Source organism: Condylura cristata, unplaced genomic scaffold (genome assembly GCF_000260355.1).
Source record: "Condylura cristata isolate star-nosed mole 26May11 unplaced genomic scaffold, ConCri1.0 scaffold00007, whole genome shotgun sequence".
In the NCBI taxonomy this organism is placed as follows: domain Eukaryota; kingdom Metazoa; phylum Chordata; class Mammalia; order Eulipotyphla; family Talpidae; genus Condylura; species Condylura cristata.
In genome coordinates, this window is record NW_004567108.1 from 64,568,626 (window position 1) to 64,584,702 (window position 16,077).

General features: G+C 35.6%; 1 protein-coding gene across 1 annotated transcript in view; it reads left to right on the top strand.

Moving 5' to 3' along the window:
* Nucleotides 1-600: 600 nt before the first annotated feature.
* APC (adenomatous polyposis coli) overlaps nucleotides 601-16,077 on the top strand; it is a 116,553-nt gene continuing 101,076 nt past the window's right edge. The window contains exon 1 of the mRNA XM_004678370.2: nucleotides 601-644. The gene's annotated coding sequence lies outside the window, so the exon portion shown is untranslated. The remainder of the gene's footprint in view (nucleotides 645-16,077) is intronic.

Consider the following 16,077-nt stretch of genomic DNA (forward strand, 5'->3'; position numbering starts at 1 on the left):
TGGTAACTGGTTGTTTTTGTTTTTAATTCAAGCACATTTCATGTGATTTACAGAAAAAAAAAATGATTTTAGTGTGAAATTATTGGTTGTAACATATATTATGCTGTTTCTCTGTTCTGCAAAAACATGTAAATCTTAGCGATTGAGATATAATTTGTTGATCCACATTATTCGTTGTAATACATACAATAGAATTTTGTTTCACTATGCTGCAAACATGTAAATTTTAGCCAGTGAGATGTAATTTCTTACCCAGCCAACATTAGCATCTCGCGTTACACATTCTGGTCAGTACTCCCTCACCCCACTCATTTACCATGTCAGTTTCCCAGTGGGTGCCTAAGTATAGGGGCAATGAGGGGTGCTGGTGCTGCTGCTGGCGGGGGTGCTGGCTGGGGGGGGGGCTGCTGGCTGGGGCTCCTGCCTTGTGGCGGGGCGGGGCCCTTCTCTTGCTGAGTGCTGAATGCAGTCGGGAAGAAGGACTGTGTAATCCGCTGGGTGCGGACCAAGGCGCTCCCATTCCCGTCGGCTGCCAGCCCATTGGCTGTGCGCGAGCACACGTGACGGACATGTGGCTGTATTGGCGCAGCCAGCCTGGGTGTCACTGGAGATGGAATGGAGGTGCTGCTGGACTCGGAAATGGGGTAGGTATTGGAGCCACGATGGCCAGCATTGATGCAGCTGAGGGGGGTAGGGGATTAATTTCCCCTTACACGGTTTGAAACTAGTGACCTTTCCTTGTCATAGGATCCTCTGCCACAGAACAAGTGAGGAGGCAGGGGCGTCTCCCTCCCACTCTCCTACTGCAGCTCGGGAAATGGATTTCCTGTGCTTCTGATCGAGGGGTTTTGACAGGAAAGGAAAAAGGGGGGGGGAGGGGTAGGAGTGTCGAGCAGAGTCTGGTGAGAAAGAGCTGTTTTTTAAGCTAGGAGGTTTTGCTTTTATAATGCCTGTTGACAAGTAGAGTGGAATAACAGTATCTAAGGAAACGAGTAGAGGACAACAAAGAATGGAGCATATTCATGACAAGGAGCTCTAGTCATTGAAAGGCTTCTTTTCGTCCCTGGCCACAAAGATACATACAGTGGTAGTCAAGAGAGAGGATACAAAGCTGATGATGACTGATGTGAATCCAGTGAAAAGGACTATTATTGGGAAAAGAGGATGAAGAGGCAGGATGAAGAGGCAGGTACTGCGGAGCTCAAGTGGTGATTTTGGTTAATTGGTGAAATTTTGGTCACCAAAAGTACCTGCTTTTTAAAAATGTTTGAGAGAACTCCCTGTGAATAGGGTGGCTAGGAGATGCTAGTGTCTTTGTTAGTTACAAGACGCAGTGGTGGCTTTTGCAGATGACTGCAGCAATGCGTTTCTCCCGCTATTAGACTGAACAGCACTGCAGGGCATTAAGAAACCTTGCAGTGAAGCTGGTATAAGTCCATTTGCAAGAAACCGTAATTTATGATTGCAGCCCAATCAGAAAAAAATGTTTTTTTTTAAAGCAGGAAAAATATCAGACTTTGAATGCTTTGACTATGAAATGTATGGGACACTTGATTCTGCATCACAAAAGAGATGCTCAGATTCTTTGCTTCTAAATCCTCTTGGAAATCTTAATAAATTATGCATGAAGCAGCAGTTCTTGTCCTTTGTTGGTGTAGCTTTATGGCAATAATTAGGTTATTCAATAGTAAATTACTTTTAATATAAATTACTTTGTGAGAATTATGATAAATTTTCATAGGGTTAATATTTAAGCGCTGTATTAAATAATTTTATATTCATTGCTTACTTCCTGATACCACTAAATAAAGTCTATAGGTGAATATTTTAAAGCACTACACCCTTTCTTTGAAAGAGAGTTCTGTTTACTGAATTCTCTATTTTTGATATAAAGTGTTTTCATTACATTTATTTTCTCCTTAAATATCTAAAAACATGTTTTTTGATTGAGTACAGTTTGAAGTACTTATCTTTCTACATATTTCTGATAGCCAGCCTGCTACACCTCCTTACTCATTGAGTAGGATGGCAGTGACTTTGTGAAGTCCCCCAGGAGCATAACAGTGTCTCTTAAATAGTGCTAATGTATAGAAAGTTTTATAGAATCTATAATTTTGGTCTAATTCTTCATTAAACCTGAATAAATAAAGACTGGGTAAAGTTTTCATTAATAAATTCAAGCAATTTTATTCTTTATTTAAAATTTCTGCATTAGAAATCCCTTGAATATGGGTATCAAAATTAACAGAACTTTAAGATCTGTTTTAAAATCTGATGGAAGCTACAGCTAGAATTAAAGATGTCACATTAAAATTTTAAATGAAATTGTTAATACTACTCAATCTTTCAACTCCAATTAATGTACTCTGAGGACTTATAATTCTTGCTTTTAAATATATTATCTCACTTTGCCTTTTTAGCAATTCATTGTAGCATTTTTTGTTTGTTTGTATTTAATGTTAGAGTATTCCTAGTTAGGTGTGTTGTGACCTTATCCAAGGTCATGTATAAAGATGTAATGAACTTAAGTCATCTGTTTTATTTTGGGTCCATAAAACTGTTTTGTAATGTAATTACTTGAAAAGCTATAATCATTGACAAGTCATTCATCAAAAGTAATCTTACTTGGTTATAGGTTTTTAACTATGTTGGAAGAACGCTTTGTAAATTATTGCTAGTAAGCAAGTAGAGGGAGAACGGTTTTCATAACAACATCCACAATATAGTCTTTTTAAATTAAATGTTTATTTTACATCACTCTTCATTTTGTGCATTTTTTCATCTTGGTTGAAATCCCTGTGAACTTTCCACCACCAGTTCACCCATGTGCCACTTGCCACTATCATAGTCCGTGCACTCTTCCTACCCGAGTTTTGATCCTATTCCCCTTTTCACCCCATTAAAATAACTCTGGTTTATAGCTGTTCGTTGTTTTTTACCTTTTTACTTTATTACGATTGCTTTTTTCCTCCCGATCCCTTACATTCCTGCAAAGAGTGTGGTATTTTTCTTTGTCTTTCTGGCTTATTTCCGTAAGCATGATCCCTTCCAGCTCTACCCGTGTTCCTGCAAAAGGCATGACTTTATCTTTTTTGATTGCTGAGTAATATTCCATTGTTTATATGTACCATATCTTCTTAATCCAGTCATCTATTTTTGGATATTTGGGTTGATTCCACATCATCCCTATTGTAAATAGAACAGCAATAAACATAGGGTTGCAGGTGTCCTTTTGAGTCAGTTGTTTTGTGTCTTTGGGTAGATACCTAGGAATGGGATTGCTGGGTCATATGGAAGCTCCATTTTCAGCAGTTTGAGAGAACACCAAACAGCTTTCCATAATGGTTGTACCAGTTTGCATTCCCACCAGCAGAGCAGGAGAGTTCCTTTTTCTCCACATCCTCACCAACATTTGTGGTTGCTAGTTGTTTGGAGATGTGCCATTCTCACTGGGATGAGGTGGTATCTCATTGTGGTTTTAATTTGCATTTCCCTTATTACGAGTGATGTTGAACTTTTTTTCATATACCTGTTGGCCATCTGCATTTTCTCTTTGGAGAAATATCTTTTTAGCTTTTCTACCCAGTTTTTGATGGGGTTGTTCACTTTATTTTCATTCAGTTTCATCAGCTCTTTGTATATCTTAGTGATCAGTCCTTTATCATTAGTATTTTGTGAAAAAGTTTTCTCCCAATTAGTGGTATGTAATGTCTCTTTTGCTGTACAGAAGCACTTTAACTTGATGTTTATCCTTTCCTCCACTATCCTTGCTTTGGGTGATATATCTTTAAAGATGTTACTGAGGTATATGCCATGTAGTGTTTCACTGACATTTTCTTCTAGGTATTATCTGATTTAGTGTCTTATGTCTAGTTCTTTAGTCCATTTCTAGTTGGTTTTTGTGCATGACATCCACAGTATACTTTTAAAATACCATTTTGTTACTCATATGAACAATCCTAAATAGAACATAGATATTTTTCATCATTAAGAAATAAACAAAACTAAAGTAAAGACAGTTGGGTTTTTTAACCTTTATAGCATGAAATATGTAATACAAGACTAAACTATTTGACTTTAGTGGTCTGTAAATGGCTTGTTAGTAATTGATAACTGCTATAATTGAACTATTAAGGAATTCAAAAGTTAAATATTTGTGAGCCTCTGTACTGAATCAAAAGTTGTTTTGATGATTTGTGCATTAATTGCTTTGTAGAATTTTACCTAATATTCTAGGGTTTTTAGGTTACTAATTTCACGTAATTTAAAGTCATTTCATGTTAAATGACCTCTTTAATTTTGACCTCCCCCAGCTTTTCTGAAAATTGTCTGAATGAAACTTTATAGAACTCAAAAGGGTGAGAGAGGTATTCTGATTTAGAGAAAATGGAAGATATTTGAGGAAATACATTCACTACTATTGGGTACCTATTAAAAGCCAAACCTGTGAAAGGTGTTGTAGAGTTAAGTAAGACATGAAAACTTACCTCTAGGAGACTTAGTAACAGAAAGGTGTCAAATGTTATTCCCAGCTAAACACAGACTGTATTGCCGATTCTTGGATCTTTCAAGGTTTACATCATCTGAAATATCATCTAATTTAAAGGAATAGAGTTATTTGCTCTTTGAAGTACTGTGCTTTATTGTAAAATCTGTTTGGAATCATGGGTTACATTACCATGAAGTATTTAGTTTCATGAATGTAAAATGATAAGATTAGATGAAGCAATTTCTGGACCTTCTATTTCTATAGTCAATAGTCTGGTTCTTGATTTCTGTAGGGCCAAATTTCGATGAAAAGGTTCACCAGCTGTTGTTTAGATAGCGGTGGTATTTTACATGTGAAGAAATAGATCTTGAATTTTTTCTTTCTGTAAAACAAATTGTTACATCATCAGGCTGTTGCCATATTGTAGTATTTTCTTGGAACCCTGCTCTTTGGTCCAGCAGATGAGAACAAAGCCATTTGCACAGACTTAAATGAGAATTTCCAACACACTGTATACTATTGAAATCAGCTGCTAGTAAACCAGCTTTTCAACCCACAGTAATGACGAAAAAGGCAAATAAAGAAGATTTTTTAAAAAGATTAATTTATTTATGCTTACAGAACTGGGATACAAGCCCGAGGTGCAGGGGGGGTGAGAGGATCAGAGACAGAGTAGGGAGCAGAACATGCTGATCGACCATGTACACTGCTGAGGGGAGCATCGGGCGGGTCAGTAGAGGTCTGCCACACCATGTGGATCACTTGTGAATGGCCAGGGATTGAACTTGCAGTGAAAGGGCTGCAGCTGGGGCTAGCTTGCAGTGCTGCGTCTTTACCTGTTTCACAACCAGGGAGGGCCAATAAAGATTTTTACCAAGCCATCCTTGCACCTCTGCAATGCATTCTTTAGAAAGGAAGGATTAGAAACTGCAGCACATAGATAACATCAGCATATCTTTAGGGCCAGACAATTTAGAACCAGAAGCACCCTACCCCACAACTCTCCACGCTGTCATGAATAATTACACTTTGATTGTCAATCACTCAATTGTTCTTGCCTTTACAGATTAGTACCTGCCGAACTGCTTCCAGGGTTCAGTTCCTCATTTTGTCTTTGTCTAACTATTAGTGAGGTTTACAAGTTCATATAATGCAACACTTCTCTTTATTCCCATGCCTATTTCTACTCCTCTTGTGAGCACTTAAATGCATTCTGAAATATGCATTAATTTTTGTGAAATATTTAGCAACATAAGGCATGTTTACTGTGAGAAAATATACATAACAAAATGGACTATCATGACCATTTTTATGTGTAAAGTATTAAATACATTCATAGTGTTGTGACTGTATCACCATCCATCTCTGAAACTTTTTCATATGACCAACTGAAACTCAGTATCTATTAAACTCTAATTCCCTACTTTACCTTTCTCCTACTCCCTGGCAAAAACACCATTCTCTTTTCTGTCTCAAAGAATTTTGCTCCTAAGGAATTTCATATCAGTACTGTACAATATTTGTCTTTTGTGACTGCCTCATGTTGTAAAATGTGTCAGAATTTTCTAGTTTTTGTTTTTTTAAAGATTTTATTTATTTATGCATACAGAAATTGGGTACAGGCCAGAGGTGCAGGGGTGGCAAGAGGATTCACCAGAAACAGAGTGGGGAGCAGAACAGATAAATATACAAAGTACACTGCTGAGGGGAGCAACAAGTGAGATAGGAGAGGTCTGCTGCGCCATGTGGATCACCTTGGGCAGGCTTGAACTTGCACTGAAGTGGCCAGGGTTTGGCTTAGCTTTGCAGCCCAGCACTCCAACCCACTGGGCCACCAGGGAGGGCCCTTTTATACCTTTTGTAAAGCTGAATAATATTCCATTGTTTGTATATATCACATTTTGTTTATCTGTTTAACCTGAAATTGCTTTTATATTTTAGCTGTTGTGAATAATACTGTTGTGCACAAATATGTGTTTGAATTGGTATTGTCACTTCTGGATATATATTCAAAATTTTCTCTATGTATGTTTTTCACATTTTTAAAAAATCTTTTATTTTTGTCTGCCTTGTTTGTGGTACTAACTCAGCTGTATAGTGTTCTGTAGTACTTAGTACTACTGTATAGTATTCCGTAGTACTTACAGCCATAAGTTCCTTCCAAATCCATTTTACCACAAACACTGCCATGATATAGTTTGTACATGATTCCTGTGTTAGAATATAGCTAACACAATCCATCATTTCATAATGAATTATTAAAAATATATATATATACTATTTTAGACTTTGTATGAGGCAGGAATTCAGGACTGTCTTAATTGGATGGGCTGCCCCAGAATCTCTTAGGAAGTTGATGTCAATGCCATTTGAGGGGTTGATTATACTGGTGGATATACTTGCAAACTATATCATTCAAATAATGTTTCTATTGGGCAGGAGGTTTTAGTTCCTTGCACTGGGCTGTTCCATCGACTGCTTGAGTGTCTTTATGACCTGACAGCTGACTTCCTCCACTCATCTCTAAGAGAAAGAAAAAAAGAGGGAGGAAACCATTTGACTGTTTCATAAGTTACCTCCCATTATTTCTACCATATTCTCTTTATTAGAAGTGAGTCACTAAGTCCAACCCACAAAGAGGAAATAAATTAACCCTTTATAGGAGAAGGGTAAGAAAAAATTGTATACCTATTTTAAGATTGCTAAATGGACTCACTAGATTTCACTGGAATTTATCCCTCAGATAAGTTTTGCTAGATCATAGGTTATTTTTTTCCTATCCTGTTGTTCCAAGATACTACAGACTTAGTAGTTTAAAACAACACATTTATTGTTGTACAACCTTTTTGGAGGTCAGATAGCTGAAATGATTTTTACTGGACCACAGTCAAGATAACAATGTTACATTTTTTTTAAAGGATAGAGGGAAAATCCATTTCCTTCTTTTTCCCAGCTTCCAGAGGCCATCTGCATTCTGCCTTTCCAGCTCATGACTCTTTCTTCATTCATTCATGCCAGGTGTTACAGATCCTCCTCTAGCTTTGACCCTTGTGCCTCCTCCTTATTAGATCTAATGGTTGCATTAGACCCACCCAGTCAGTGGTACAGAAGTATCCCTGTATCAAAATCCTTAATGTAGTCACACCTGCAAAGTCCCTTTAAGCATGTGAGGCAACACATTCACAGGCTCTAGGAATTGTAGACATATTTGTGGAGCCACTATTCAGTGTATTACAAACACAGTTCTTTATGTTTTTAGACATATGCATATATTTTTTAAAGATTTGTTTGTTTATGCGTACAGAACTGGGGTACAGGCCATAGGTGCAGGGGTGGTGAGAGGATTCACCAGAGACGGAGTGGGGAGCAGAACAGGCAAATCTACTGAAATACACTGTTGAGGGTAGCAGCAGGTGGGTCAGGAGAAGTCTGCTGCTCCATGTGGATCACCTCCGGGGCAGGCGGGGATCGAACTCATGCGGAAGTGGCTTTAGCTGGGATCGAACTCATGCGGAAGTGGCTTTAGCTTCTTAGTGCTGTGCTTTAACCCGCTGCGCCACCAGGGAGGGCCCGGCATATGCATACTTTTTAAGCTACTGTTTTTTAAGCTATACCTTTGTGAGTAAATGTTAATGTAACTTGGGTAAATTTAGGTTTTCATTTAATGGAATTAATTGAAATACTGTGTAGTGTGTATAGTGGTCACTAAGGTAGTAAGAGTACTAAAATATATTTTTCACTATTGTTAGCTTCTTGTTTTTATTATCACTTTAATTTGCATTAGTATATTAGCTACTTCTGACAGTTCCTAATAGAACTGAGAAATGTTAAAGCCTTATGACCGACTTTTAGACTTGTTATCTGACCATTTCTATAGTTACTCTTTTCAAACCTCAGCTCTCTTATACTGTGAAGTCACCTACAGACAGTATGATTACAGTTTAGACTCTTCTCTTTTTTCTGATCCCTCCATGCTGTATTTCAGCTAAATTATTATGCCACCTAAGACTTCCTCCAAATAAAATCACTTTTCCAACTTGGGAGCTTTGACCAGGCAATTGTTCTTTCTTCTGGAATACTGTCCTCTCAAATTCCACTCTTCTATAGGTCATGCATATGTGACTATATTCACCTTTATAGGTTGCCTATTCGCGCACGTGCACACGTGTGTGTGCGTGCGTGTGTGTGTATGTGTGTGTGTGTGTGTGTGTGTGTGTAGGTGGGTATAGGCTACATACCTGAATGTTGTGGACTCACACTGTGTGTCAGAGATGGCCTACGACAGAGATAACCTGGTACAGCTCAAGTGCTGTCAGTTTACATATGCAATGAGATGATTGATAGATGCAGAAACAACTAAAGTTAAGTGAGCTGAGCAAATGTGACCTAGTACTCAAACACCAGATATATTTGCATACTGATCCTATTTAACGCTTTCTATGGAACTAATACTCTTTGCTAAACAATAAGATACTTGAGAACTAGGTACATGTTAACTTATCTTTTTCCCTGTGTTAGTCTCATAGGGCTGCTGTGACAGAATACCACAGACTGGTGGCTTAAAACCATAGAAATCTATTCCCTCACAGTTCTGGAGGCAGAAGTCCAGCATCAAGGTGACAGACAGGTTGGTTCGTCCTGAGACTCTGAGGCAGAATCTGTTTCATGCTCTCCTAGCTTCTGATAGTTGCTGACAATATTTCACACTCCTCACCTTGTAGTTGCCCACTTCATTCTGTCTCCATTGTGTTTTCCCTGTGTCTCTGTGTCCATTTCTTTGACTGGCTTATAAGGCTACCATTGTTAAAGAGAGCCCATCCTCATCCAGTATGCCCTCATCTTGGTTACATTGGCAGAGACCTTGTTTCCAATTGCAGGGTCACATTCACATATCAGGGTTTAAGTACTTATGATTCAACATTTGTTGAGAAAACAGCTCATTCTGCAAATGTTCCTTAAAATGGTTGCACAGTATCTTGTAAATACTAAGTTCTCAGGTACTTGTTAATTTGAATTGTATAGCCATAGAGAGAAATCCATATTCTTCTTTTTAGGTATTCCCTGAATTTGTACCCTTTTATATTTTTCCTGTTTGTTGGTATATATATGTCTTTTTATAACTATCACTGAGCATGTTGAGAATCACTAATACACAAACTTTGTCTTAAAAAGGTAGGAAAATAAAATTCACCGATGTAAAATGGAATAGACTAGTTAAACCAGATTAGTTTTTACCTTACAGTCAACACACTCATTATTGTCTGAGGAATATAGACAGACATTTTTTATGTAAGACCTTAAAAGATGGCAATTTGTAATATGTAAGACCTTAAAAGATGGCAAAACAGAGGAAAATGGATGGTGCATTCATAAAGGAGATGAATTGTGAGCTGAAATAGAAAAAACTATAGAATAATGAGAAGGGGGTTACTTAAGGAGAGGATTAGACTGGAACTCACATATACAAAATTAGTTTGATGATAGACTGTTATTATCAGATGAAGCAGGTAATGAAAACTACATTAAGGTCTTTGAGAGCATGAGCTTTAGAAACAAGTATGTTTAAATCTAGAGTTAGTCGCTTGATCAATGACCTTAATTCTTAAGTTATTTGCCATTTAAATCTTATTTTCCTTAACTCAAATGGGAAGTGATACCTACCACACAGGTTTTTGTGCAGCTTAAACGAGAACTATGTTAGACATTTATTATAATACTTGCTGTATTATAAATAGGCTTTATACCATAACTAAACATTATCAAATACAAAGATAAGTGCATGTGTAGAAAATGTAATATGCTGAGTCACTAAACAGGTATGGAACTTGGAAAACTTTGTACACTTCCTTCTTAAAATTTTCTGTAGAATTTTCTTTTAATTAATCATGTTCTTGAGCTTAGAACAAACCTTTAAGCATTGCAAAAGTACTAATTTACAGGCAGGTCTCCAATCAATTTTTTATACAGTTAAATCAGTGACAATAAAAAAATCAGTTAGGTGGAAGTCATCACCTAACAATTGAGAATACTCTACAGATCAAAGAAAGAAAGATTTAAGATTGTGATTAGCAAGGAATAAGAGAAGAATTACTTCATTCTAAGACCTATGGATCATGGCTAAGCCTGTACTAAGAAAATTAATATCCTTAAGTATTTATAGTATTAAAGAATGAACTAATAAATGAGTAAAATTTTGAAATGAGCAGAATAAGACAATGAAGAGTAATTAGAATATAATTAGTAAAGATAAATGAAATAGAAGATAAAGTAGTACAAAAGGGAAATAATACACAACCTGATGTACTGCTAGAGATCTGTAAAATTAGATGAACCCTACAAAGTCTGATTATGATAAGGAAAGATAAAATAGAGCATAATGGGAAAGGAGGTGAATTTTTAAATGAGAAAATTGCTACAAATCTGTGGTAATAGATTGAAAAACTAGAGGAAATAGGTAACCTATACAAAGAGATATAGAAAACATTAAAAGAATTAATCACAAAAAAATTTATAAAATAACTTTATTTTTCCTCTAAGAAAATAGAGTATCTAGGTAGCATCTAAATTCTAGTTAAATTTCAAAATATAGTTATTATTTAAACTTCTATAAATCATATAAAATTAAAATATCTCATAAGCCTTTTTCAAACCCTTATTTTAAAATACTATAAAAGGTTTAAAATATACTGATTCTATTACATGAAATATTGAAAAATGAACAAACTAATAAACACGAACTAGGGTTTATTACAGGAATGGAAGATAGATCAAAAATGAGTAAACCTTCCTACCCCCCCCCATTCCAAACATTATTTTTTCCTTACAAAAGTGTACTCTGCTAATTAAGACTTCCATGATTATGTTAAATGAAAGTAGTGTCCTTGATTTAATTTTTATTTTTTAAATATTTATGCATACAGAACTGGGGTGTAAGCCAGAGGTGCAGAGGGGGTGAGAGGATTCACCAGAGACAGTGGGGAGCAGAATAGGCCCACTGATGAAGTAACTCACTGCTGAGGGGAGCAAAGGGCGGGCTGGTCAGGAGAGGTCTGCCTCACTATGTGGATCACCTCTAGGCAGGTGGGATCCAACTCATGTGAAAATGGCTTTGAATTCTTAGTGCTGTGCACTAACCTGCTGGGCCACCAGGAAGGGCCAGTGTTCTTGATTTTAAAAAGAATGCCTGTAACAATTCACTGATGATGTTTACTGTAGGTTTTTTACTTCTCTTCTACTCTCTTTAAGCCTTTTTTCTCTTGGATAATGACTTTTATCAAATGTTTTTCTTTGTCTATCGAGATGATCAGTAGTTTTTCTTTAGTGTTTTAATGTAATAACATAAAAATCATTTAATGTTTAAGTAGCCTAGGTTAAACTCAGTTTGATTCTACTGTAATTTAACTTTGTACCTATATCCTGATAATTTATTTAGGATTTTTATTCAGTATTCATGAATGATATTAGCTTATAATTACTTTTTTTCACACTTACTTTGATTTTTATATCATTCATTATATTTGCCTCACAAACTGCATTGTAAAATATTTTCTAGACATTTCCTGTATTTCTATTCTTAGAAATGTTTGGTAAGTGTCTGTTTGACTGTTTGACTCTGGTTGTTTGTTTTTGAAGTTGGGAAGAGGAGAGGGAAATATTTGTGTAACAGCTCCAATTTTTCAATAGTAATAAAACCATAAAGGTTTTCTATTTCTACTTGAATCAGTCCTCTGCCCATTTAGAACTTTATTCATTTTATAATTTTGGACTCCTTCTCTCTCTCTCATCATATTTAAATCTTTTTTCCCCTTTGATCTTCAAACTCTACAAAATGTTCAATGAAGAGGAAGTTTGCCTTTTACCAAACCTAGGAACTTTTTCCAGAGGCAGTCACCGGAATTTACATTGACATACCAATGACATTTTATATCCTTATACAATCCTTTTATCTTTGTTAGAAAAGGATAGATCATATGAAACATACTAATCTGCACCCTCCTCTAATGCCAATGTAGTATTCCATTGCATGAATGTATCCAGTTTACATAAAATGAGTTGTATATTTAGATCAAACAATTTTTACATTTGCTTGAAGTATCCTAAACCTGATCTGTTACTCCTCACTCCTGGTCTGTCAGGTAACACATTGTCATTTGGATAACTCTGTCTGGTCAAACAAGTTCTCAGAAAACAAAGTAGACAAAAGGAAAATCTCATCCTATCTTATGCTTTTGCCCTTAGGACAAGTGACACAAAAGATGAAAAAGGCTGGGAGAGGTCTCAGAATCTCACTTCAGTTACCCCTACTTGTATTGTAAATCCACTAACTAACTGAAATCTAAATGTTCATTGCTCCATAACACCCATCCTTTTTGGAAAAACTATTTTTGATATAAATACCTTTATTTGGAAAACAAAACTTATCATAAATGTTTTAAAACATTAAAATCTCTGTTTTTGTATAATTTATTTTAATGTGTCATGTGAAGGATAATGCAGTTTTATCTTTTTTTCTCATGGCTGTTTTGGTTTCCAACAAAAAAGTTGAAAAATAAGCAAAGTCCCTAAATATTCTTAACTTGGCTTCCCCAAAAGTTAACCTTTAACATATCCAGTATTCAAAGCTAAGAAGTTAGCTTAGTGGTATAATGCAATTAGCTAAATATAGTTTCACTTATAAAATCCTTATGCAGTATTTTTACGTGTGACAGTTCTAGTCCAGCTTTTTTCAGTTTTTGGCTGTAGCTTTTTTAAATGTTTAGCTACTGAAAGAAAAAAAAGAACATACAAAGTATTTTTGTTGATACTGTGTAAGATTTATAAACTTAAGGAAAAAATAACATCTTCATGATGCTGAACTTGCATATGCAGAACCAAGATAGACTTTTACTTTGTTGAAGTGCTTGTGTTGTTAAACATTTTAGTTTTCTTCATCTACATTTTGGATACTTTGTGTCCAGTTTATGCCTAAGTGTTTTTATTTATTTATTTTTAAGTTATAAGTGGGATCTTCCCTCCCATCTTCTCTCTTCAACTATTTGAGTCATTTTAAATTGGGGCCAGAGTGGCCACTGCAGAAAAATCAGTTTGCTGTCTTGTTTAAAGTAAGATCTCTGGATTGAGCAAAACAACTAGTATTCCAAGAAGCCAGCAAGCACAAGAATATTCTGTTTGAAAGGACTGATAAAAATGAATTTTTCTTCTATTTACCTTGATTCCCTCCATCTGGCTTTTTACCTTGTGACTCCTGGGTCTGACCATTTTCTCATCCATCATGCCATCCTTATTTATAAAAGAACCCCTTGAATCTTGTCCTCAGCTCTTGTTTTGGGTTTCTGTGCTCTTATTGATTGTTCTATGATTCTAGATAAGCACACTTTGTCTTCTCAATACATTCCTGGATTTTTAGATTAAATACTTGGTGTGAGAAGCAGACCTAAAGCAGTTGAACATTTACACACTGGTATCCCTGTGGGTTGCTGTTGTACCCATGTGAGCCTTGTGTGTGAACCCTTTGTGTTCTGGTACTGTTACATGGACCACCATTTCCTTTGACCGTGGGTTTTCTTGTTTCTAAGAAGTCAGTTATATCATTGTGTGAATGTCATTATACTTACACAAACTTAGATAGTATAGCCTGTTATACACCTAGGTGTGTGTGCATCACCATTGTATATGTGGTCCATTATTTATTATTCAGTGCAAGACTGAATTTCTCCTTTTTGTAGTAACTTTTCTAGTATAGCAGAGAACATGTTTAGTAATGGATCCCAATATTTTTAGTTCTTCTATAATAAGAAACTAAATGTAAATCCATGTTTCATCAACATTTTACTTTACTTGGAAGAAATGTAGATAATTAATGAAATCTCATCATTTGATTTAATCTAGCAAAATTCTACAGCTTATTTAAGTAGACGTATAAAATAAAACTACTGCTGGAACATTCACCTAGATATTCCACATATATCTATTTAAACCATTTATATCCATTAACTGTTTAGCTTATACGCAAATTTATGAAATATTAAATAATGTCAGCATTTTTCTCAGTTATTTTTCATGTTCACAAGTTGTGCAACATACATAATGAGCATATTTGATTAATTCAGGTAATAAAAATAGTTAATACTCATAACTTTAAAAACACACCTTTTTTAATTAAAACAACAAAATTAAACTAGCTCTCATTTACCAAAAATCACTCCATGTCATGTTAGTGTAAAGCATATTTGGATTAGTTTCTATTTTTTCCTAAGTCTAGAAATAATTTATGTAAGTGCTTATAATAAACAAATAAATTTTTTTCTGCATTGATTTTGGCAATATCATGCTAAATTTAAAAACGCATATCTATACAAACACAGTAATACACACAGATATTTCATAACTTTGCTTCAAAAAAAAATTACAGCTGTAAGGGAGGTGCAAAAACCTGTTCATTAGATTTCAGGTGATGACTCTATCATACAGCCACATTTTTTTCTTTTTCTTTTTTGTCCATTAATGAGATATGATTAAGATAAGAATTCTTAGAGAGAAAGAATACAAATTTTTCTAAGAAAGAGTTTGGATTGTTTCCTAAGACCACAATTTTATAACAATATGAGTAGTCAAGACTCTGGAGATCCTAAAAGAAGTGAATTGCGTCTAGAGTTGCATGTCTGATTTTGCAAAGGTTTATATAATGAAGAGTCTATCAAACTGAATATCAGCTTCTAGTGTGACCAAATTTCTGACCATAAGGTTACTATTTAAGAAAAAAAAAAGACTTAATTTGTCAATTTCAGTCAAGAAAGAAATATTAATGCCAGCATTAGACAACTACATGGACTCTAAATCTAATGCTACTCCCAAACACAAGCTAAAGAAAAAAAGACCCAGATAATTCTCCTGAGCGCTCACAATACTCTGGTCCCCAGAAATATAAAATGGGATGCAACTCACATTTCTGTTTGGCGAGCCAAGTTCTCAGAATACAAAGAACAAGACAAAAGGAAAATCTCATTCTACCTTACGCTTTTGACCTTACGGTAAGTGACACAAAAGATGGCAAGGGGTTGGGAGAGATCTCAGAATCTCACTTCATTTGCTTTTTATTAGCATTTGTAAATTTTGTGATAGTACTCTGGAGGGACACAACTTTAGAATTGTTGATGTCTCCAGGAGATTTTTAAAGTTCCTAAAATAAGCGTCTCATTCAATTTGTTTAAATTTTATCATAGTCTCACCATTTTGAAGCACAAGGAAGACAAATTTTGGAAATTCACAAAAGAATGTGAGAGTGGCCATTGTAATCACTAGTCATTTTTGGTGTTATTGGCCCAGCAAGACAAGAATATACAAGAGTAAAGGCCAAAATTTAACTAGAGTTGGGAAAAAGAAGTTTGATTTGAGAGGCTTGCAAACAAAAATTTCTGAGTACTCAGCAGTGAGGGAGTCCCTTCCCTCACTGAGGAAAACTGCCAGGAATTCTTGACACAAGCTCTTTACTAACCAGGAAAACTCCCACTGCAGTTTCATTGAAGTTGAGATAGCCTGGATCACCGAGATGGCTATAAAGTGTGGCTACCAGTGTCTTAAGTGTGGGC